Source organism: Giraffa tippelskirchi, chromosome 11 (assembly GCF_054371585.1).
Source record: "Giraffa tippelskirchi isolate mGirTip1 chromosome 11, T2T-mGirTip1v1.2.pri, whole genome shotgun sequence".
NCBI classification, from domain to species: domain Eukaryota; kingdom Metazoa; phylum Chordata; class Mammalia; order Artiodactyla; family Giraffidae; genus Giraffa; species Giraffa tippelskirchi.
The window spans coordinates 144,376,872-144,398,937 of record NC_137285.1 but is presented as its reverse complement, the minus strand read 5'-3'; the positions used below and the strand labels follow the sequence as shown (position 1 = coordinate 144,398,937).

The window sequence follows — 22,066 nt, the reverse complement described above, 5'->3', positions numbered from 1 at the left end:
CCTCACCTGTCTCTTCCCATCTGTATCTGTCCGTCTGTCTGTAGGGGGCTTCCTCCAGCCTTCCCCTCTTCCTATTTCTGAGACCAGATCTCAAGTCTCTCTTCTCACATCCCAAGGGTCTCTGAACACCCAGAGTGTCCTGGGCACTCACCTCAGACACGGGTCCCAGACCCCAGCACAGACAGTCCTCCCCATGGCGGGCATGGGCTCCAGGGAGGAACGGCCCAGGGGACCCATTTCCACAGTCAACTGCAGGGGTCCAGGCCCTCCGAGGCTGCACCTCCACACGATGGGCAGAACCCGGGCCCCCAGTTCCCAGGCAGAGCAGTGGGCGTGTAACCAGCCCAGACACGTGGCATTTGGGGCAGGAAAGCGGGTCCCAGGGGAGACCAGCGCAGCCTGCGGGGGCTCCCTACCCAGGGCCCCCCGGGACTGCAGAGGGGCAGGGCCAGGACAGCTCCCCTACTCTGGGCTCAGCCAGGGTGGCCCCTCAGCCCCTGCTAGACCCTCCAGAGATGCCCTGGCTTCAGAGGCACAGGAGACTGATGGGGGCATTGGTTGCAGGGGAGGTATAAAGAGAGGTGGGAGAGGGAGAGAGGCAGGGATAAGGAAAGAGAGAGAGGGAATGATAGGCGGAGAAGGACAGACAGACCTTCGGTGGAGAGGGCCTCCAGGGCAGCCAGGGTTCCAGACCTCAGGCCCTTCGGTCTCCACGGGAAGACCCCAGGGGGCCCTGAGGCGACCCCTGACCAAGACTGCAGGCCTTGCTGGTCCAGGCAGGACGCCACCCTGGGAGCCAGCTCAGCTCTGCCCCTCAGACCACCCCTCTCCCCTCCCCTGCCTCTGTAGCCGAGAGCCCTGCCTCCCCCTTTGGCCTCCTGGATGGACCAGCCTGCACCACCCTTCTCCCACCGGCCTTCAACGATGGCCCCTTCCCTCCTCAGCCCATTCTTCTCAGCCTCGGCCTCCCCCAGATTCAGGAATTGCCAAGCAGCGCCTGGACAGACACCCCCTCTTCCTACACACATACACACACACACACAGACACACACACAGAAACACACACACAGAGACACAGGTACACACACACACACACAGACACAGAGACCCAGGCACACACACACACATATGCTGATTCCTGAGCAGCCTGGGTCTTTATCACCAGATAGGTGCTAGAGTCACTCCCAGGCCTAAAGGAGCTGAAGCAAGATGAAGGACTTGACCTCATGCAGCAGCACCTAAGGCACCAAAATGAGCACCCAGGCCCCAAACAACCCCCTGGAATCTCCCCAACTCAGGCCCTGGGGAGGAAAGACGAAAGCCCAGCCAGCTCCACACCCTCATTCCTCTTCCATAAACCTCAACTGCCCCTGCTTCGGCCATGGGGATAGTCCCTCTACTAGCCTCTAAAGCAGGGAACCTGCCACCCCCACCCTGGAGATCTACGACTCTGCCACACTCACCTTCTCGCAACCCACTTCCCACTCCTGACTGCAGGGGCACGCCTGCGGCAAAATGCATCCAAGATACGAATGTCCCCTGAGGGCTGGGGAATGGGGCTGGGTAGACAGGCCATGAGGCCCCCAGAGCGGGCTTTGAAAAGTCCCCTCCCCCGTCTCGGACAACTGCGGCTCACTCCTACCTTACAGGGAGGAGACAGGCTTGGAGAATAAAAATGCTCTCACACAATCAAGGGAAGTATGGCGATTATTATCACCGTGAGAAGGTTCCAGGCCACATGGAGTTGGGAGGAGGAGGGTATACGGACAGACAGACAGACAGAAGTGGAAAGGAAAGGGTCTTGCTGCTAGGGTCTGTGCCCCCCGTGAGCCCCAGGGACCAGGCATGGGGTTCCGAGAGTTCTCAGCACAGGGACCTTCCTTCCGTCAGATGGGGCTTCGGGCCTGGGCCGGCTCCCCGGGCTGCACAGGAGGAAAGGAGTCCAGAGGGCTGGCGACCCCGCACACCAGGCCCAAAGCCAGGAACACAGCAGCCTAGTGAGCCTCATGGGGGCCAGAGGGAACAGGGACTGTTTGTGTCGCGGGAGGAAAGTGGACATGGAAATGACCTGTGACTGGCCGGACTCCAGGCTCCTGGGAGGGAGAACACAGCGCTTCAGGCCACCTGAACTACCCCCCCTACTCCTCCAGCTCTCCCAGGAGGCCCTGTGTGACCCTAGGAACTCAGGTCATAGGCGTGTGCCCCTTCCGCAGACCTGGAAACTGAGGCTCAGGAGGTACCGTGCCTACGATCACAATATGGGGCTGGCAGAGCCTGTTGGGAGCTGATTCTGTCTGTCTGCCCAATCATCCCGTTATCTGCCTAGAACACCCCCCAACCTGAGCAGATGGAGTTCAGGCCTGACACCAAGGCCTAACCAGACACCCAGCCCCTGGTCTGGGTGGTGGAGGAGGAATAAAACCCAAGCTGATTGCAGGGAAGGGGAGTGGCCAGCATTTCCTGCGAGCCTCAAACCCACTGGACATCAGCGGTCAGTGTTTTATCCATTGCATCTCACACCAGCCTCACAGTGACTGGTGAGGAAGAGAGTGTTCTTATTTTTAGAGAGAAGCCGGTGGTCAGAGAGGAGAAGTGACTTGTTCATGGTGGCAAAGTAGGATAGAAGCAGGTCTGAGGCTGACCACCAGTGGCTCAGCTGTCCCCAGCCCACACAGACCCCCACGGGCTCGGGCCCATAGTAGCCAGTTGCTGCCCTCAATGCCACTTTGGAACATCAACTAATCCGGTGAGCCAGCTCACCCGCAGGACAGAACCTGAGACAGCTGAGCTGGCTTGGCCACAGGGAAGAAGGTGGTTGGAGTTGGGTCTGGAGGGAATGAGGAAAACCCAGATCAGGAGAGGAGGAGCTGAAGGCATTCAGACAGAACCAGAGGGCAGGGGATCTGAGTCCTGAGATCTGGAAAATTCTGGGTTGTGTACCTGGAGGTCAAGTAGAGTCCTCAGGGGGACCAAGGGTTGAAGTGGGAGGACCTTGGCCAGACCACGCCCTGTCCACCAGGGACCTCAGATGCCTGGGCCTGGGGAGGAACTGGTAACAGGGACAGCCTGGACCACCCTATCTTCCTTATCCATGGTTCCCAGCCCAGAGCGAGGATCTCTGGCCAGCCTTTCCTGGAGTCCTGGGCCCCTGGCACCCAAGAGCCACCAGCCCAACTAAGAGCCTTGGGATCCCCGATCCTGAGCTGAGAACAGAAGGAGCCCAGAGTTCTCCCTTCTTACTTAGGAGGCAGTTAGGGTGCTGGACAGGCTCAAGATGGGAAGCAAAGACAACATGGGTTCAAGTTCTGGCTTGAGCCCCTCCTTAGCCATAGGATCCTGGGCATCTCACTTACAGCCTCTGTCATGATCTGTGAAATGGGCCCAGTAATCACCACCCCCTGCCCATTTCATAAGGGGCTGGGAGGCTTGCAGGAGTAAGCACATGAGAAAACATCCACTGCTAAACGCTATAAAGCATAAGGTATCATTATGAGAAATGAAGACTTGGGTGCCCCAAGGCAGAGGGTGACTTGCCACGGTCATACAACCAGGTGGCAACTGAGCACGATTTGAACTGCGGCTCCTGGTGGCTGGGCCCGAGTCCTCTCACTGCAAGACCCCGAGTCTCCAGGGAGCCCTGTCGCTTGGGCTGACCTTCTTTGCACAGGTGGTGGGTGGGGCACAGGCTGTGACCCCCACATCCCAGCTCCTTCCAGGACCTACTACCGCTGCAGACCAGGGTGCCCAGCCTTGGGGTTTGGAAATGAAAGCCCAGCTCTGCCGCCTCCAGCTGTGACCTTGGACAAGTCGTTCCAGCCATGGGAGCTTCAGTTTCCTCATCTGTAAATGGGTGTGTGTGTGTGTGATGATAACCTCTACTGGGGGGAGGGGGCTGGTGGGAAGATAACCTGACATCACAGCTGCAAAGTGCCCAGGGCCAGGCTTGGCACACAACAGATGGGGCTCTCTCCCCTTCCTCTGCTGTGCCTGCCAGACAGCGCCTGGGCTCAACCAGAGAAAAGTTTCCAGCCTGCCAGAAAAGCGGCCCAGAACCATAACTGGGAACATAAACTGGCTGGAGGACACAAGATCTCGGCAGGAGATCACATTACTGGATGGTCAGTGGGGGTAAAAACTGGAGCAAGACGCTGGCTCAGAGATGATGAGGGGGAACCTGGCTTCCCATCCCCTCACGTGGAGTCAGTCCCCCAGGGCAGGCACAGGGCTCAAGGACTGCATCTCTGCTCCTGCATGACCCCTGTGCGGGGGAAGCCCAGAGACAGCATGAGCATTTGGGGTGGGGGTGGGTATTCAGGAGGAGCATGGAAAGGTGACAAAGTCTGGGGTCCTATGTTAGAGCTCCTGGTGGCTCTCCTTGGACCTATCAGGTCACCTGTCAGAGCCTCAGTTTTCCTTTCCATAAAGTGGGAATGGTGGTGATTATTTTCTCCTCTTGCACACGGTTATATAATAGTGCATTCTGGAGAAGGGTGATGAGCTGGGGGCAGGGGAAAGCTGAGTTCAGATCTCACACGAGCCTTTGTTAAAGAAGCCAAGGTGTCTACCAGCAGCAACCCCAGGAGCTGAAATTCACTGCAGAGCCTTCTCTGCCCTAACCCACTACTCCATTGTTCTCAGACTGTGATCTCACACCAAGAGCAGTGGCACGTCCCGGGAACACGTTAGCGACACACATTCCTAGGCTGCACCCCAGACCGACGGAACCAGAAACTGTACGATCTGCGTTTTAACAAACCCTCCAAGAGACTCTGATGTATGTCAGGGTTTGAGAACCATTGCAACACCCCGTGACCTGCCTCCTATTCCAGAGAAACTTCCTCCCACAGACTCATCTCCCATTCCCTGGCTCCCAGCAGGCTGTTGGGAAGGAGTCACCATGGAGAGAGGTCATTAAATAGTAAAGATCCCATAATTAGTTAATGACACGCCAGGCTCCCCAACAGGAGGGTCAAAAGTCAGACTACAGTTGAAGAGGAAAAGCTCCCTCATATCTGTCTTTCTCTTTGTCTCTGACTGACTGTCCCACATACATGCCCCAAGAGCCTGCCTGCTCCCCTCTGTGAGCCTGCTCAGCACCAAGGGACAGACAGGGCCTCTCCCCTCAGGAGGTGGTGGTTTAGTCGCTAAGTCGTGGCCAACTCCTGCGACCCCATGGATTGAAGCCTGCCAGGCTCCTCTGTCCATGGGATTCTCCAGGCAGGAATACTGGAGTAGGTTGCCATTTCCTTCTCCAGGGGATCTTCCCGACCCAGGGATCGAACCCTGGTCTCCTGCATTGCAGGCAGATTCTTTACTGACTGAGCTACGAGGGAAGCCTCTCCTCAGGAGACCTGGAGCTAAATGTGGGGGGATATGCACTCTGGTACATATCACAGAGAGGGTTTTCCCTGAGAATCTGTTCCTCAGACCTTGAGTTTAAAAATCAGCTGACAGGAAAGCCACTTTGAAAAATTCAGTCTGTGAAGATCACTCAAGTTGAGAACAAAACAGACATGAACAAGGTGTTCACTATGGCAATGTGGGCACGAATGAATAATTCAAAAGTGCCTAAATGTGCAACAGCAGGGGACTGTTTTACTGGGTCCCAGCAGATCCATGTGGTGTGATGCTATGGAGCTGGGAAACACGCTGTGGAAGAATATTGAATAACATGGAAAAATCCTCCTTCTACAGTGTTAACCTAAAAGCAACAGCACAGGAAGTGGTTCATATGTGAGATTCCAATCTTGTGTGTGTGTGTGCACGCGCGTGTGCATGTGTGAACACCAAACCCTTCTCAGGACTTATCTCTGAGCAGTTATTTCCTCCTCTGCATTTGTTATTCACCCTCAAACTGTTTCCACAAAACTATTTTTTCAATAATCAGAAAGTGGTTTTTTTTTTTAAAGGGCCCATTAGTTCAGGCAGAGATGAAGGGTTTTTTTTAAAAAAAATTGACAGAAATGGGTTGGGATTGACATACACACACTACTATATACAAAGATAACTAATAAGAACCTACTGTGTAGCACAGGGAACTCTACTCAATACTCTGCAATGACCTATATGGGAAAATAATCTAAGAAGAATGGATATTTGATTATATATACAACTGATTCACTTTGCTGTACATCAGAAATTAACATTGTAAATCAACAACACTCCAACAAAAATTAGTGAAAATAAACAACAACAAAAAAGTTGACAGTAATGTCTCTTTCCTACATCAGAATCACTGACCTGAGGGCAGACGGGGAGAGTGCTATAAGGGAGGCTTGGTTACCACTCCCCCACACACTCAGGGAGTATTCATACTCTACATGGTCCCCAAGTGGTCCCCACGACCACGATCAGGACCAACAGATGGAAGGGGGGATAGGTTTGTTCAAATTCTACACGATACTTTTTAAGAGTCTGATCCATCCAGAGATGAAAGGCAGTGACCTCTCCAAGCCTTGAGGTGTGCAAGCAAAGGCTGAATGTTGTCCAAGGGATCAGATGGGGCAGATAGGTTGACTCAGGGAACTATAATGCTGCTCACAAAACAGCATTATATGATCTTGTGAATTTAGTCACAAGCCCCCAGCTTTGCCCTCACTCTCAGCCAAAAGCACACGCAGGTGGAGGCTGGGCTCGGACAGTCTCATGAAAGACTGAGCCCACAGAGGCCTAAGGCCCTCCGGACCGCAGATTTCCAAGGACAGTCTCACGGAAGACTGAGCCCACAGAGGCCTAAGGCCCTCCGGACCCCAGATTTCCAAGGACAGTCTCATGGAAGACTGAGCCCACAGAGGCCTAAGGCCCTCCAGACCCCAGATTTCCAAATAGACCCAGGAACCTCCTTCGCTCCAGGTCAGGGACCTCTGTCCTTGGGGAAGGAGGACTCTGTTATTTCCCCAAAGGGGTGGCAGGGGCAGCCTTCATTCATCACTATCACCTTCATCATCCTCTGGCTTGAATAGAGGGTGCACTCTGTGCTGGGCCCACCCAGAACCATGATCTCATTTAACCCTCACCAAAAGTCGTGAGAGAAGGGATCAGAGGGGCATCGGAGAGCCTCTGACATGGCCTCCTGCGGCTGTGAGTTCAGAGAGGCCAGGGGTTAGGCCACGGAGGCCTCTCTGCCTACGTGCCCAACAGTGACCCAGGGCCTGGCTACCCACTCACTTGCGGCGAGATCTCAGACAAAGCCATCATATCCACCCCCACTGAGTTTCTATTTCCTTTATATATAAGGACGTCTCATCGTGTCCCATTGCAACAGCATTCTCATATTCCATCTCCTAAGACAGTGAGTGGGAGAGTGATTTTCCAGCCTCAGTAGTAGAATTACTCATTGCTAACATTATTGTCAGCAACGTCAAATGAACATTAATCAATGTTTGCCTACCAGGTATCATTAGAAGCGTCCTGTCGGTATGAGGCGGAACACATATTCTTCTCTCCACTTGTTTCCCTGAACACCTGTGCTGGCCGAACACCCGAGGCCTGGCTCCACCCACTTCTTCACTTCATGCCAGGACCCCCCAGCAGCAGCTTGTCTGATTGGTTCGTCTGGGAGATGCACTCCATACGCTCAGTGGGGGGTCTCCCCTTCTCAGTGAACCAGGTTGCCTGCTGGGAGTATTCCATCTGGGCAATTCCCTTGCGTACTACCAGCTCTTGGGGAGAGGCTGGCTCCTGTTCAGAGCTGCCTGTGACCGGATGCGTAACTCTGCCAGTTCCAGGGAAGAGAGTTAGCCAGCCCTCTGGGCACCAGATCTAAAGGCACGTTTTCCTGCCTTCCTTTGCAGCTCCATCTTTGTCAACTGCACTTTTCACTTGGTTCCAAATTCAGAAGGAGAGGGCTTCCCTCTAAACTTAACCTTTAAAAGTGAAGCCCCTGTAACCTTCACAGCATCCCTCTGAACTGTTTAGTATTATCATCCCTATTTGACAAGTGAGGAAAGTCAGCCGTCTGGAGTGAAGGACTGTGGAAATGCTTTCTCAACACCAGGCAGCACTCGGGGCGTATCCACCACGATGCAGGCTGGAGTGGGCTCCCATACATGTCTGACTCTTGGCTTCGTCCACAGACACTCCCTCAGTCTTTTGAGGCTTGACAAATTGACATTCATTTCAAACCAACACCCCACCCCCTTTTGAAATAAATATGATTTATTAACAGCAACAAAACCCTCAATGTGATCCCAAGTTCACATAATGCATTTCTGTTTAAATATGTATAGTACGCTTTTTGATAGCTTTATCGTGTAAGTGTGTTCTTTCTTTCTTGAGCATAAAAATAATGCGGGTTTATTGCAGAAGATTCAGAAAATGGGGAAAAGTTAAAAAAAAAAGTCTGTAATTTGATCTAGATAATCCCATTATTATGTTGTATATAAATGTATTCATCCGCTTTCTAGCCTTGTTGAATGCGGTCATGGGGGGAGCACCCAGTCACTGTTTCTGCAGTGTCTCTATGACACTGTGGGGACCTGCCACCTCCAGTGACTGTCTCAGGGCAGGAGAGCAGGGTGGGCACCCAGAAGTCCTTTCCCTGAATAAAACCCTGCAACTCCCCACTGTGATATCGCATGGGCTTCTCTTACAAAAGCCAAGTGCAGCCAGATGTACGATAACAAGAGTTTTGCAGCCAGAGAAGGGCTATCTCTTCCCCAAGATCACATGGCAAGTAAAGGATGAGCTGGGATCAGAAACCAGGTCTCCAGATTCCCAGACTCAAGCCATTCACCAAAGACTGCCCCCAAAGACTTAAATCCTGCTCCCTATGGGCTTACCAGGTGGCACAGTCGTAAAGGATCCACTTGCCTAGGCAGAAGACGCAAGAGACGCAGGTTCAGTTCCTGGGTCAGGAAGATTCCCCAGAGTAGGACATGGCAACTCACTCCAGTATTCTTGCCTGGAAAACTCCATGGACAGAGGAGCCTAGCGGGCTACAGTCCCTGGGGTCACAAAGAGTCAGACACGACTGAAGCGACTGAGCGGAAGCACATTAATAATAGCAATACTACCCCAAACAGCTGACACCTATTAACATAAAGCACTCACTGTGTGCCAGGTACGTATCACACAGGCTTCATATACATTGATTCGTATCACTCTGAAACAACCCTATGAGATAAATACTATAACTGTCTGCATTTTAGATGCTGAAATGGATGGGCAGAGGGGTTAAGACCCTTAGGGTATGTCTAAGGTCACACCCAGCAGGTAAATAGCAGAAGCACAAATGATAGTCCGATTCCAGAGTCCACGACGTTGCCTATGGTTCCTTCTCCACTGTCCTGGGCCGAGGCCAGCTGGACCTCCGGCAGGCTTCTGGAGCATTTACTGCCTGAGAAGCAAGAGAACTGGCCTAGGGGACCAGCCCCCTGGACCAGCTCACGCTGCCACTTCACAGCGGAGCCAGCAACCAAACCCAGGCTTCCTAACGCCCCATTTCCAGCACTTCATCCACTTTTCTGCACGGGTCCTACGAGCCCAGGTCTGGAATCCTCAGCAACTCCCATCCTGGATTACCCCTCAACACAGCAGGGAAAGTCAGGGGTGGGCCCAGAGAAAGGCAAAGAAAGAAGCCAGGAAAGAAGCCAGAAGGGAGAGCGGACAGGCCTCCCAGAGCTCCCCACCGGGTGGTCTCCAGGGATAATGTTGGGGGGAGTGGGGGCCTGGGAGGGCATCTTCCCAACCCCCAGCCCTGAGCCTGCGCCTCACGGGACAGGAGCACCTGCCACAAATAACTGCTGACTTGAAGGTGGCTTTTCTGGCTGAGTCAGGGTTCACTAAAGGCCGGAGATGCCCCCACCAGGCTGGGGCTGGAGGAAGTTGGGCTCTTCCCCTCTCAGGAGGGGAAAGGCCAGGCCTCACAAGGGAAGCTGAAGCCCAGGCTGAAGCAATCCAGCCACCCTGTTCCCACCTGCCTGGACCCCAGTTCCAGGCCCAGGGTGGGCAGTTGTGAAGGGCAATTCAGGGGCGTGAGACCCCGCATCCCAGCCCCACCCTTGCCCAGGAGTCACCGAGGATCTGGCTCAAACTGGGTCCCACTGGGCCACCCTGAGGAGAATCACTCACTTGTTCAACCGCCATTTCCCAAGTGCCCGCTGTGGGCCAGGCTTTGGGCCTGCAGTCGGGACACAGAGATGGACGGGGCAGTCCGTGACTGGGAGGGTTCCCAGGGACACTCCGTGTGCCGCCAAACAGCAGCAGAGAGGCAAGGGTTCCGTGTAGACAAGCACAGAGGGAAGAAGGGAAGGGAAAGGAAGGGTTTCGAAGGAAATCTGCCACTGATGTTCAGACCCACTTCCCCTCAGGAAGCTTAGAGTCACCTTGGGGAAACCCAGAAACTCCCAGGAAGGACACCACGCAGGCAGAAATGACTGGTGTCTTGGGGCACGCACACATGAACGCTGGAGAGGCACAGAGGGCCTGTATGGAAGGCTGGGGCTCTGGGGAATGTTTCCGGGGGCCTGAGAAGCAGCCTGGTACAGCCTTGAAAGACTGGCCAGATGTAGAAAAAAAGGACAGTGGCAGCTCTCGCTGAGGGAGCATTTACCATGTGCAGGCAGAAAATCGCTAAGCGCTTCACGTGCAGTTTTTTTGTTTTATCCTCACATCACCCTATGAAGTAGTAATCATTATTATCCCCAATGTACAGATTCAGAAACTGAAGCTCAGAAAGGGTCACGTAGCTAGGGACGGGCAGGGCCAAAACTTCGGCTCCAATTCTTCACTGCCACGCTGGTCTATATTCCTAATCTGTGGACAGGCAGAAAGAAGCAAGGGTGCTTCAGGTAAGAGGTAGGCATGGCTAGGAAGTGGGATCGATTACCGTGTGTTTGAGAGAAGTCACCCAGTTCCACTCTGTACAGACCCTGAGTTGTGTGTGTGTGTGTGTGTGTGTGTGTGTGTGTGTGTGTGCATGCACACACTCACATGTACCCTACTTTACAAGTGTCCGGTGTTACAGAACTTCCTGAGAGCCAAGTAAAGAATAAGTCATTAGCAGAGCAGGGAAGGATAGCCCAGAAAGGAGAAGGAACTTCAGAGAAGTCACACAGAGGAACCAGGACAAAGTCTAAGACCCAGACTGCAGGCCTCTTGCCTCCCCTCAGCTGCCTCTCCATGTCAGCCCAGAGTGAATCTGCTGCTCACAGGAAAACCACAGTGTTGGGGGAACCCTGGGGATGAGTCAGGAACCAGGCAGCCCTCAGACACCCAGTGGGCCCATCACAGAGGCCCTGGGCCTGTGGTTCGCCTCCTCACAGGCAGCATCAGGGGGTAAGGGGAAGAGGGAAGCCAGCGTAGCAGGACACTCAGCCCATGTTTACCTCTGGGCTTCCCTCCTGGCTCCTCAGACCCAGGCTTATGGGAGGGGAAGCCGGTGGGCAGGGCAGTTCCTGCTGAGATTAAACCAGTCCCCCACCCCTGGCCCTGGCCTGTCCTAGGGAGGGGCCCAGGCTCTTCCCTCCTGCTTGCCTCTCACAGAGCCAACTCCTGACCATTTGATGCTCTAGGTGAGATCATAACCGCCCCCTGAGTTTCCCGTGCGGGGGGGAAGAAGTGGGTTTAAAGATTTGTAGCGAGGGGTCAAGGCCAAGCCAAAACCACGGGGTGCCAGCTGGCCCCAGATGCTACAACTCAAAAGGAATGCTTGGGGCTTGGGGTTGCTCCCCTCTGTGCTGGGAGGGGCTGTCTGGATCTCAGAGGGAAACAGGGGCTAGGTCCCCAGGGTTGGGGGGTGAGCAAGTGGGGAGGAGCTTCCAGGCAGTGGTTCAAAATTCTGAGGCCTCAAGAGAGAGGGGACTGCCCCACACTGCCAAAACTTCATAGGAGCCCTGGTGGAACCAAAAAAATCCCCCCACCACGTGAGAAATGTGTGCTCCCACTGGCTAACCTTTCACCTCGGCCCTCCCTGGGCTGGACGAGGAGGGGAGGGGCTGCAGGCACTTCTTTCCAGCCACCCAGCTTTCCAGCCCCCGCCCCCTGAAAACTGGCCCACGTTCCCTCCACTCACCCAGATGCCTGTCCTGCATGGGCAAACACAGAGCCTTCTTGGGCGACTCCCTCTCTATCACTCTGTACCACTCATCACCCTCCCCAGCGTCCCTACCCATCCAACCCAGCCACCTTCCTGAGTGTTGGCCATGCTCTTCGGTCTAGGCTGGGTGGGGGATAGAAAGAAACGCAGGGCACACCCTGGGACACTCGCTTCTGCCTCCCCTCCGACTGTGCCCCCCCCCGCCCCATCCCCAGACCTCCCCAAAGCCCCTGTGGCCCCTCCTTCCCCATCACTACTGCCATCGGCTCATTCTCCCTTGACCGCTGGGTCCTGAACCCCAGCACATCTGGCAGACTGTCCATCCTAAAGTGCCACTCTGACGAGGTCACTCCCCTGCTCAAAAACCTTTAGCAGCCCTCAAGGTCTATAAAGTAAATCCAAACATCTCATCTTAGCATTCAAAGTCCTCCACGAGTCGATGCAATCTACCATTCCCCCTTCCCATTCCTGCCTAGTCTCAATTCTTCAGCCAGACTGATCAATCGAGCAGTTTCTTTGAAATCCCCTGAACCCTCTGGTTCACTTTTCCATCAAATCTGAACCCTGGTCTTGGTGGTCATAAAAGGAGGAATAGTGGTACTGAAGCTGTGCTTATAGCATCTGCTGTATAGCATGTGGGCTACTTCCAAACAAGGTTGAAAAAAATTTCCCCTGAACACGCTGACCCTCTTACCTTCCTCTCGGTATCCCCCTCTACCCAAAACACTACCTTAGCTGTAGGAGCTGAAACCTTCGAAATCGTTAAGGCCCACCCAAGACTCCACCTGCTCCAGAAACTTCCCTGAAGATCCCTTTGACTCTTCGTCTATCTCCTATCAGAGTCCCCTTGTCCAAGTTCCTTACCAGATTGTAAGCAACTAAGGATGGGGTCAGTGTGTCATCATCCGTCATTCAGCACATGGGGCGGAGGGGTGGTGGGAGGACTTTCCACTAGATGTTTACTAAGCGCTGTTGGAAAGGAACATCTCTTCCCTGCCGCCCGCCCACAGGCAACACCTACTGACCCCTCTTCCTCCCCACCATGCCAAACTCTTAATATTATGCCACTCAAAAGCTTAGAGAGGGAGTCTGGGGCCCCAAGTTGATCTAAGCCCAAGCAGGACTTGGGATCACAGGCAGAAAGTCCTGTTCAAGTCTCAGCAACTCCAGGAAGCCCCTTCTCCCCCTGCCCTGATTTCTCTAGTGTCTCACCTCTCTTGGGCACCACCCCTCCCATGCCCACACATGCTGTCCCCTTCACATATTAATAATACAGCCCTCAATCAAACTCTGTCCCACGGTGGTTTAAGTTGTGTCCAACTCTTGTGACCTCACGGATTGTAGCCTGTGAGGCTCTTCTGTCCCTGGGATTCTCCAGGCTGGAATACTGGAGTGGGTTGCCATTTCCTTCTCCAGTAGTGCTTTCCAGCTGGTTCCAAAGTATAGGGCTCATCTTGCCAGGAGATGCGAGGAGTCAGTCACCTTCAGTGCCCAGCCCTGATCAAACAGATAAAAGGTGCACACACTGCCCCTCACCTCCACCCCAAGCCCAGCATGCAATGGAAGAGCTGGATTCTGGCCACCAGAGCAGTCCATATCCATGACATCTCATCTGGCCTTGAGCTCTGGGTGTCAGTTATCTTCTCCAGCAGAGGCATGGTGGGGATGGGGACCTCACTGGGAGCAACTCAAAATGAGTGCAGAACCCAAAGGCTAGTTCATTTCTACATCACATCACCTAGCTCCATCTGATATATAACGTTAAGTAAACATTTGGGGGTTTATTTAACCAGATACCTAACGACTGCGAGAGTATTACCCAAAACTCAGCTAGTCTTTGGTCTAGATGACACCTCCCCCCAACCCCAAAATGGACAAAGTGTTGCTGGTGGCAGGTGGCGAGTTTTGGCTCTCATAAGGTCAGGAGGAGCTTCAGCCAGCCCTCCAAAAACAGTCTCATTCCCAGGCAGGAAGCCAGTCTATCACCTGCCCATCCACATCAGAGCAGCTGTCATACAGGGAGGGCTCACTGGGTGCCTGGCGCCTTGCTAAGTACTGTATACACATTATTCTATTAAGTCCTCACTACCAGGTGGCTCAGTGGTAAAGAATCCGCCTGCCAATGCAGGAGTTGCTAGTTCGATTCCTGGGTCGTCGGGAAGATCCCCTGGAGAAGGAAATGGCAACCCATTCCAGTATTCTTGCCTGGGAAATCCCGTGGACAGAGGAGCCTGGCGGGCTACAGTCCACAAAAGAGTCGAACACGACTTAGCGGCTAAACAACAACCACCGCTACTGTTGATTATCATCACTGTGCCCATTTTACAAATGAGGAAACTGACGCATGAAAAGTGACTGGAACCCAAATCAATGTGGTCCCAAGTCCTTGACACTGAACTAGCTACTATGGCCCAAAACAACACCCACGCCACCAGGGACCCAAGCCTCCAGCCCAAGAAGGAACTTGGCATGTAGCAAGAGCCCCAGGCTCTGGGCTTGACTTTGGGCCCAATGTTTGATGGGGTTTTTCCTTGTCTTCCCCAATCACCCAGATAAGAATTTGTCCCCTAGCTTCCGCCAGGGGCCTCCCAAGCCAGCTCACCTGGAAAAGCCCTGAGGGCGGGTAGGAGATGGGCAAAGTCCCGCTGAGTTTCCCACCCCACGTCTTACTGGGCTCTCAGAGTTGGGGGAAGGGGAGGCTGAGACCTCCCTGACTTGGGTCACCACGCCTCCTCTGCCCCCGAGCTTTCCCAGGCCTGTGAGTTCAAGTCCCATCGGAGGAACGAGTGTAACCCTTAAAGCAATGCGCTTCTAGCTCGCCGAGAGTTCGCTTTGCTCAGTGCTACTCTGCAGGGAAGCAGACTGTAGTCTGGGTGACGCGATCTGAATACCTGTTGCAGTCCGCTCTCGCTGCCGGCCTCACCTTCCGAGGGTTCCCAGCGAGAAAGGGCAGTGGGAGCATGGAGTCCACTTGGGTCCAGCCCCTCCTTGTAGTGGAACCCGAGAGGTCCAAAGCAGGTTAATCGCGGGGGGTACGCGCCTGGGGTCACACAGCTGGTGAGCGGCGGAGCCGGAGAACTGGGAGGGGGGGTGGCGGTCAGGACTTGGGAACAACCAGCTTGCCTTCGCGCCCGACCTGTCACTTGTTCCGAGAAAGCTGCCCCGAGCGGGCTCTGAAGTTGGGGGCGAAGACTAACCGTGCTCGCGGTTTGCCGGAGGGCCTCCCCCACCCACTTCTCACCTGCCGCCTCTGGTTTCTTTTTTTTTTTTGCTCGGCGCTGCAAGCCCAAGAGTCGCCCGCTAGCGCCCCAGTCCTCCGCGTCCGACTGCGCAGCGCCGGGTTCAGTAGCTCGATCTTCCGTCCCCCTCCGGGCGGTCTTCGGGGAACTCAACGGCCTCGGCCTGGCCCCGCCCCTTCGGAGGACACGCCCCGGACACGCCCCTCAGGCGCCGGACGGGGCCCAGCCCCGCCCCAGCCCCGCCCCCAGCCCCCGCCCCCAGGCTCTGCAGGAACTTGACTGGGCTCGCATCCCGACCCGGCTCCGCTCGCCTCGGCCTTCCCCCCGCCTCGGGCCCTGTGGCGGGTGGAGCTGTGCCCCTTGCTTCGCCTCGCTTACGGCTCCCCACAAAAACACTCCCGGTCGGCCCCGCCCCCACGGTCACCCTGGGGCTGGGGCCCTCCCTAGGCCTACCCCACCCTACTTCTAGCCCCCGGGGCCCTGCCTGGATAAAGCTCTCCCTGGCCCAGACCCCGAGCTCCAGCCCGGGCTGGGTGGGAAGCCCCCAGTCTCAGCGCTACCTAAGGGTCCCGCCCCCTCCTCAGCCTTCCTCAACCTTCCCAGGCTCCTCCCAGGCCGCTGGAAGGTCCTCCCAGCATCCCTGCCTCTGACTCCCTCGGCTCCGGGCCTATATCCCCTGCCACCAGCCCTCCTAGGGTGAGGCCACTCCCCAGGAACGCCCCTTCCCTCGCTTCACCGCCTCTCTAATCCTGCCCTGCCTTGGCAACCCTACCCTGGACAGGCAGGCCTCCGGGGGGGCCCCTCCACACTTGGCATTCCAGGGCGGGTGTATCCGGGTGCAACAGGGGAACGGCGGCGTGGGAGCGGTTTGCGTTCCAAGTCCGGGCCTCTATCAGGACGAAGCTTGCACCCGGGCACTATTTGAAAATTCTAACAGCCACCAAGGATAGAACTCTCGCCATAGGCCAGGCTCTATGCCAAACTCTGACTTAGAAGAGTACTTTACAAGGACTGGCGGTTGAATTCACAGGACTCTGTCCAGATGTTGCGCCCATTTTACCGATGAGCAACCTGAGGCTTAGAGAAGGGAAGTCACGGGCCTCCTGAGTCTCACACGGGTGGTGCGCAGGACCCAGCCCCAGGGCCGTGAATCATAAGGCTTGATGCTGCACCAGCTTGTCTGGACTGGCCCCTGGAGAAGTAGCCCAGACCAGCCAGCTACTGAGACAGTTCTAGCAGGCTGCCGGAGGTAAGGGGAGGAGGCGTGGGTTAATGAGCTGGGTGGCAGGAAGGGGCAGAGAGAAATAAGGTGGCTTTCTCTCTCTTGAGAAGTGGCTCAGAGTTGAGATGGGCAGCAGCAGATCTCCAGATGGCTATGGTACCCCCACTTGCATCCCATCACCAGCCTTGGGTCCCTGTGTAATGACTAGAGGCATTGACCTGTCCCGCTGACAAAGCTCTTTCTCTCTCATTATCTCACTGACATCTCACAAGGACGCCATTGTGGGGAGGGTATGATTATGCTGGTGTTGCATGGGTGGAGTAGGCTGGGGAGCTGGATCCCTGCCCGGCAAGGTGGTTCCCGAAGCACGATCCTTAGACCAGCAGCAGCAGCAGCGGTAGCATCTGGGAACTTGTTAGGAACGTGTGTTTGGGGGCCCCGTCTCAGATCTACTGAATAAGAAACTCTGAGATGTGAGCCTAGCAAGTTTGCTTTAACAAGGCTTCAGGGAGATTCTAAGTCACACTTGAGAACCACTGTTCAGCATAAAGGTGAAGTTAGTGTGATGTGAGAATCACACAGACCAGGGAGGCTCCTGGGAACCTTGTGACCCAAGGCAAAGCAAGGAAGCTGCTTAATTAACCTCTCTAGACCGAGCCCTTGAAAGGGAAAATCATGGGAACCATCTTGAGGGTGGCTGTTGAGGATTAAATGTGGTAATGCCCATGAAGTGTTTATCCACTCTTAGATACCCTGCCTGCTTGATAAATAACTGTTCTCTTTCTAGTAAAAAGTCTCCTTCATAGAATCTCGACATCAAGCTGGAGGAGAGGGGTTGGGGAGTCCTCTAAGCCTAGAAATGTCCCATAGTGTTGTCCTTCCTACAGAAGGACACCATCTTTCCTGCAGGGGGCCAAGAGCCTAAAAAGCCCTGGGTGATATTGATGCTGATGGTCCACAGACCGCACTTTGAGAACCATGGTGCTATTCTGCCTTGGGCTGGATTCCCACTCCCCACCCTCACCAATCAGTGCAAAATGGGCATAAACTACCTTCCTTTCCTACCCTGCTCCAGATCTCCATCCCTCAAGCTGGGGGTGTTGGTGATGGTGATTAGCAGGTGGCTAAACAGCTGGATTCCGTCATCCCACCCTACCCCCTTCCTCCAGGCAGGCATGAGATCACATTTGTCCCATCTGCTACCCCTTCCTGTCTCTGTCACTCCAGATTAGAGATGGAGACAGCGGTGGCAACATCGAGGCCAATCTGCAGGCAACTTCTGGAATCTCTGCCCAGACTCCCCTCACCATCTTCTGCAGCCCATGGAAGAGGGGCTCCTATAGGAGCTCTGGCCAGGGGCACTGGTCCTATTCCACAGACCTACCCTGACATGTTGATAGTGAAAATCGAGGCCCATATACCTTATATCTAAACATTTAACAGACTGTAGTGTTGGAGAAGACTCTCAAGAGTCCCTTGGACTGCAAGGAGATCCAACCAGTCCATCCTAAAGGAAATCAATCCTGAATGTTCATTGGAAGGACTGATGTTGAACCTGAAACTCCAATACTTTGCCACCTGATGCGAAGCGCTGACTCATTTGAAAAGACCCTGATGCTGGGAAAGATTGAAGGCAGGAGGAGAAGGGGATGACAGAGGATGAGGTGGTTGGATGGCATCACCGACTCAATGGACGTGAGTTTGAGCAAACTTCAGGAGTTGGTGATGGACAGGGAGGCCTGGCGTGCTGCAGTCCATGGGGTCGCAAAGAGTCAGACATGACTGAGCTACTGAACTGAGGTGAAAATAAAACATGTCTGTTCTTCTGCCTTGAGAAATATTCTTTACAATGACCAAGAAGGCCATGTTGAAATTTAGAATTCTTGTACTCTGTGGAATTCTATGCGGGAACATGGTGGTGTGGAGTAAGTCAGCTCTGACCCCAGCCCTCGGTGCCACCCACCTCAGTTCTCTTCCTGGCGCCATCTCTGCCCTGTGTCACAAGAAGCCTAGGATGCCGGCCTGTGAACACCCCAGCCCCCAGGCCCAAACTCTTGTCTACACCACTTGCCTACAGCTACCACTAGTCACACCTCTAGGGGTGCCTGGGGGCGTGTTGTCCCCCTGGATGGACTGGGAGAAGTTGCTCATGTAAGTCCTAGTACTATGCTTGGGCCATTTAGGCAGCGATATCTAGGTTTTTAGATACCTGAAGCATGGTAGAGGAGGGGTTGGGGTGCAGGCTCTGGGTAGACACTGGTGGCCTCCTGTCCAGGGTGATGAGTGGTACTGCCATTCAGCCTGGTCTTCCCAGCACCTAGCGTAATGCCAGGCACACACTGGAAGCTTAAGAGACAGTCACTGAGTATATGCGTGTCTCAGTTATTTAATGAAATAGCAAGTTAGGTTGGTTTTCCAGCATTGCCTCCCTTCCAGCCAGAGTCAGCCTTTGTCATAACTTGCCTTGGGCATTTTTCCTGGCAGAGAGCTGAGCCACCTGTAGTGAGAGATTACAGATAGAAATCTTTTGGGAAATTCTCCAATCCATTTCAGAGGTGAAGCTGGGCATTCTGGAGGCATGAAAAGCAGCAAGAACTACTCTAGAAAGACTTGAGGCAAGCCTGCAGATGAACAACTTGGAGGTAGGGGAGATGGTGGTTATGGCAAGACCTCCAAAGGGTGTGGTTGTGGGGTTTTCAGCCTCTTAAAAGATTCTCCACTCCAGAGGTGGCTCCGGAGCTGCAGGGCAGGAGATCTGAAGGTCCTTGTGTGGTACAAGAGCATGGGTGTCAGGGTCTCACTGATGCCTGGGCCAAGGTAAGTGGCCAAGACATTTTACAGCTCTGGGGGGGGAAATGGAGGGCGAGAGGTGCATCTGTTTTTGATTGTTGTGTAACAAACCACCAATCATTTATTCAGCCCACGAATCAGCCGTTTGGGGTTGGTTCCATAGGGAAGGCTTCTCGCTGCTCTAGGCGATATCAACCTATTCAACTGGAAGTTAAGGATCCATTTTCAAGATGGCACACTCACCCAGCTGGCTAGCAAGTTGGCACTAGCTGTCAGCTGGGAGCTCAGCTAGAGCTTGGGACCTGTTCCTCCCCATGAGGCCCGGCAGGCGGCTGGGGCCTCCTCACAGCAAGATGGCTGGGTTTCAAGAGCTAACAGAGATCAAGGGAGAAGCATATATTTCATGGTGTTTAACGACCTAGCCTCAGAAATCATGTCACATCACTTCCTTTGTATTCTATTAGTGGTGTGTGCATGCTAGGTTGCTTCAGTCGGGTCCAATTCTTTGGACCCTATGGACTGTAGCCCGCCGCGCTCCTCTGTCCATGGGATTCTCCAGGCAAGAATACCAGAGTGGGTTGCCCATGCCCACCTCCAGGGGATCTTCCCAATCCATGAATTGAACCCCCGTCTCTTGCGTCTCCTGCATTGGCAGGCAAGTTCTTTACCGCTACTGCCACCTGGGAAGCCCTCCTATTAGTAGAGGCAATCACAAAGTTCCACTTGGTTCAAGAAAGGGGACATAGTCTTCTTTTCTCTATGAGGGGTTGCAATGACCTAGAAGCGCTTGCAGGACAGAAAATACTGTTGCAGATATTCCTATTGGCGGGAGAATCAATCTGAAAAATACAATCTGTTTCGAGCGGGACCTCAGAATAACTGTAGTAGAAAGTCCTCTGGTGGGAACTGAGAGTCCGAATTAATTAAGCTGATTTAAAGAAAAAGGTGCCCAATATTTGCTCACACAACCATTCATGAACAAATGAATCAGAACTCTGGCCACGGACACTTGGTCTTGAATGTTTGGGTTGTTTAGGATTGTCCTTCTTCAGAGTGCTCAGAACAGAGTTAACACCTCACTCATTTTGACCTGTACCACGTCTTTAAAGTTCTAAACTCAAATAGCAACCATTGGATCCTCGTGACAACAATCCTGGGAGGTACATACTATTATGATGTCCATTTCTAAGATAGGGGAATAGAGGCACTGAGAAGGTAAGTAACCAGCTTAGGGTCATATAATTAGTAAGTAACAGAGGAAAGAGAAGTGAGAGTTTATAGCCAACCCAGTTTTCAGTTGCAAGAAACTGACTCCAATGGGAAAGGCCCAGGTTGGGCAGGACACAGACACCCAGATGGTGACCACCAGCACCGCACCACCAGGTCTATCTCTGAAGGCTCACACTGAATCAAAGAGCTCCCCCCAGGGCCTTGAAAACACCCACCTTCCTCCCTGAGAAGCAGAAAAAATGCTGGTCTCCAGGGAGCTGGGCTCCACCCTTGTTTGACACACACCTGCTCCTTACTATGTCCTCTTTCCAGTCTCGGGCCAGGAAGTGATCAATAGCAATTCTCAAGCCTGAGTCTATGGTTGAGCATATGCAGGTAATGCCTGCATTTGAATGGGCTCAGCAGGGCCAAGGTCTTTACTTTCTTCTCCGAAGGACTGGATGAAGATCTAAACTCTAAGCTCCTTATAGCTGGGTTGGAGCTGGGACAGGACCCAAAGTGAAAGTGAAAGTCACTCAGTCGTATCCAACTCTTTGCAACCCCATGGCCTATACAGTCCATGGAATTCTCCAGGCCAGAATACTGGAGTGGGTAGCCTTTCCCTTCACCAGGGGATTGTCCCAACACAGGGATCGAACCCAGGTCTCCTGCATTGCAGGCAGATTCTTTACCAGCTGAGCCACAAGGGAAGCCCCAAGTTCCCACCATATGGACTGAGCCATTGGTTGCTTTCTTTTCTTTTTTTAATTTTCTGTCTCAGCCATTTAACAAAGATCATTTAGACCCCTGCTTGGATCCCACCCTGCCCGCTACTACATTTGAAGGTCTGAGGGTTAATCCCATACAGCCCTGGCCTCATGGGGCTTTCAGTACATTTGGGAAGCTGACCCAGAATCCAGGGCAGGGGTGCCCCACAGCGTGACAGCACCAAGAATGAAGATGACATTAACAACAGAGCCTCCATTTTTAAAGTGAGCTCTTACCATGCACCAGACAACTTAAAAATGACTATAAGTATATATAACTAATTTGATAACTAGCATTTGTGTACTGCTTTACATATTATGAAGCTTTTTTAAAAACACCTGTGGCACTTGGGCAACTATTTGAAACTGTTAAAGGACGTTTCCCTATCCACAATTCCCTGTTACATCTGTTGTTTTCCAATTTCGGGCATCAGGTCAACCCCATGGCAGGAGTTGGGCACCCCAAATAGTCATGAACCCACATGCCAATGTATGTTATAATTGTGATATATGCATCTTCATTATAAATAAGTAAATATTGAGATGTATGCTTCCTGATTATATATATTATAAATAAATGGTAGCATTTCTGTTATAAATAAAAATCAAGATGTAGGTGTCTCGATTATAAATATTCTAAGTAAATAGATGGTAGCACCTTGCTACCATTTGGCATATTTTGAACTGTATGCAAAATCAAAATGTTAAAAAACAAGATAAAAAATCATTTAAAATATTCAAGATACATAAACATAAAAATCAACAAATAGGCAACCCTATTATTTTCTCCTGGAACCACAGT

General features: G+C 53.3%; 1 protein-coding gene and 1 non-coding gene across 4 annotated transcripts in view; one reads left to right on the top strand and one right to left on the bottom strand.

Moving 5' to 3' along the window:
• The window catches only part of CD82 (CD82 molecule), a 54,349-nt gene extending 38,945 nt beyond the window's left edge, over positions 1-15,404 (bottom strand). Inside the window, exons 1-2 of one of the 3 annotated variants that reach the window (XM_081544841.1) lie at positions 15,279-15,404; positions 14,929-15,115 (exon numbers count right to left, since the gene is read on the bottom strand). The gene's annotated coding sequence lies outside the window, so the exon portion shown is untranslated. The remainder of the gene's footprint in view (positions 1-14,928; positions 15,116-15,278) is intronic. The other 2 variants (XM_081544842.1, XM_081544840.1) reach the window with 2 other exon arrangements.
• On the top strand, positions 12,568-12,693 carry LOC145528077 (small nucleolar RNA SNORA61). The gene has a single exon (XR_014070148.1). It is a non-coding gene; the product is annotated as a small nucleolar RNA SNORA61 (small nucleolar RNA).
• Positions 15,405-22,066: the final 6,662 nt, after the last annotated feature.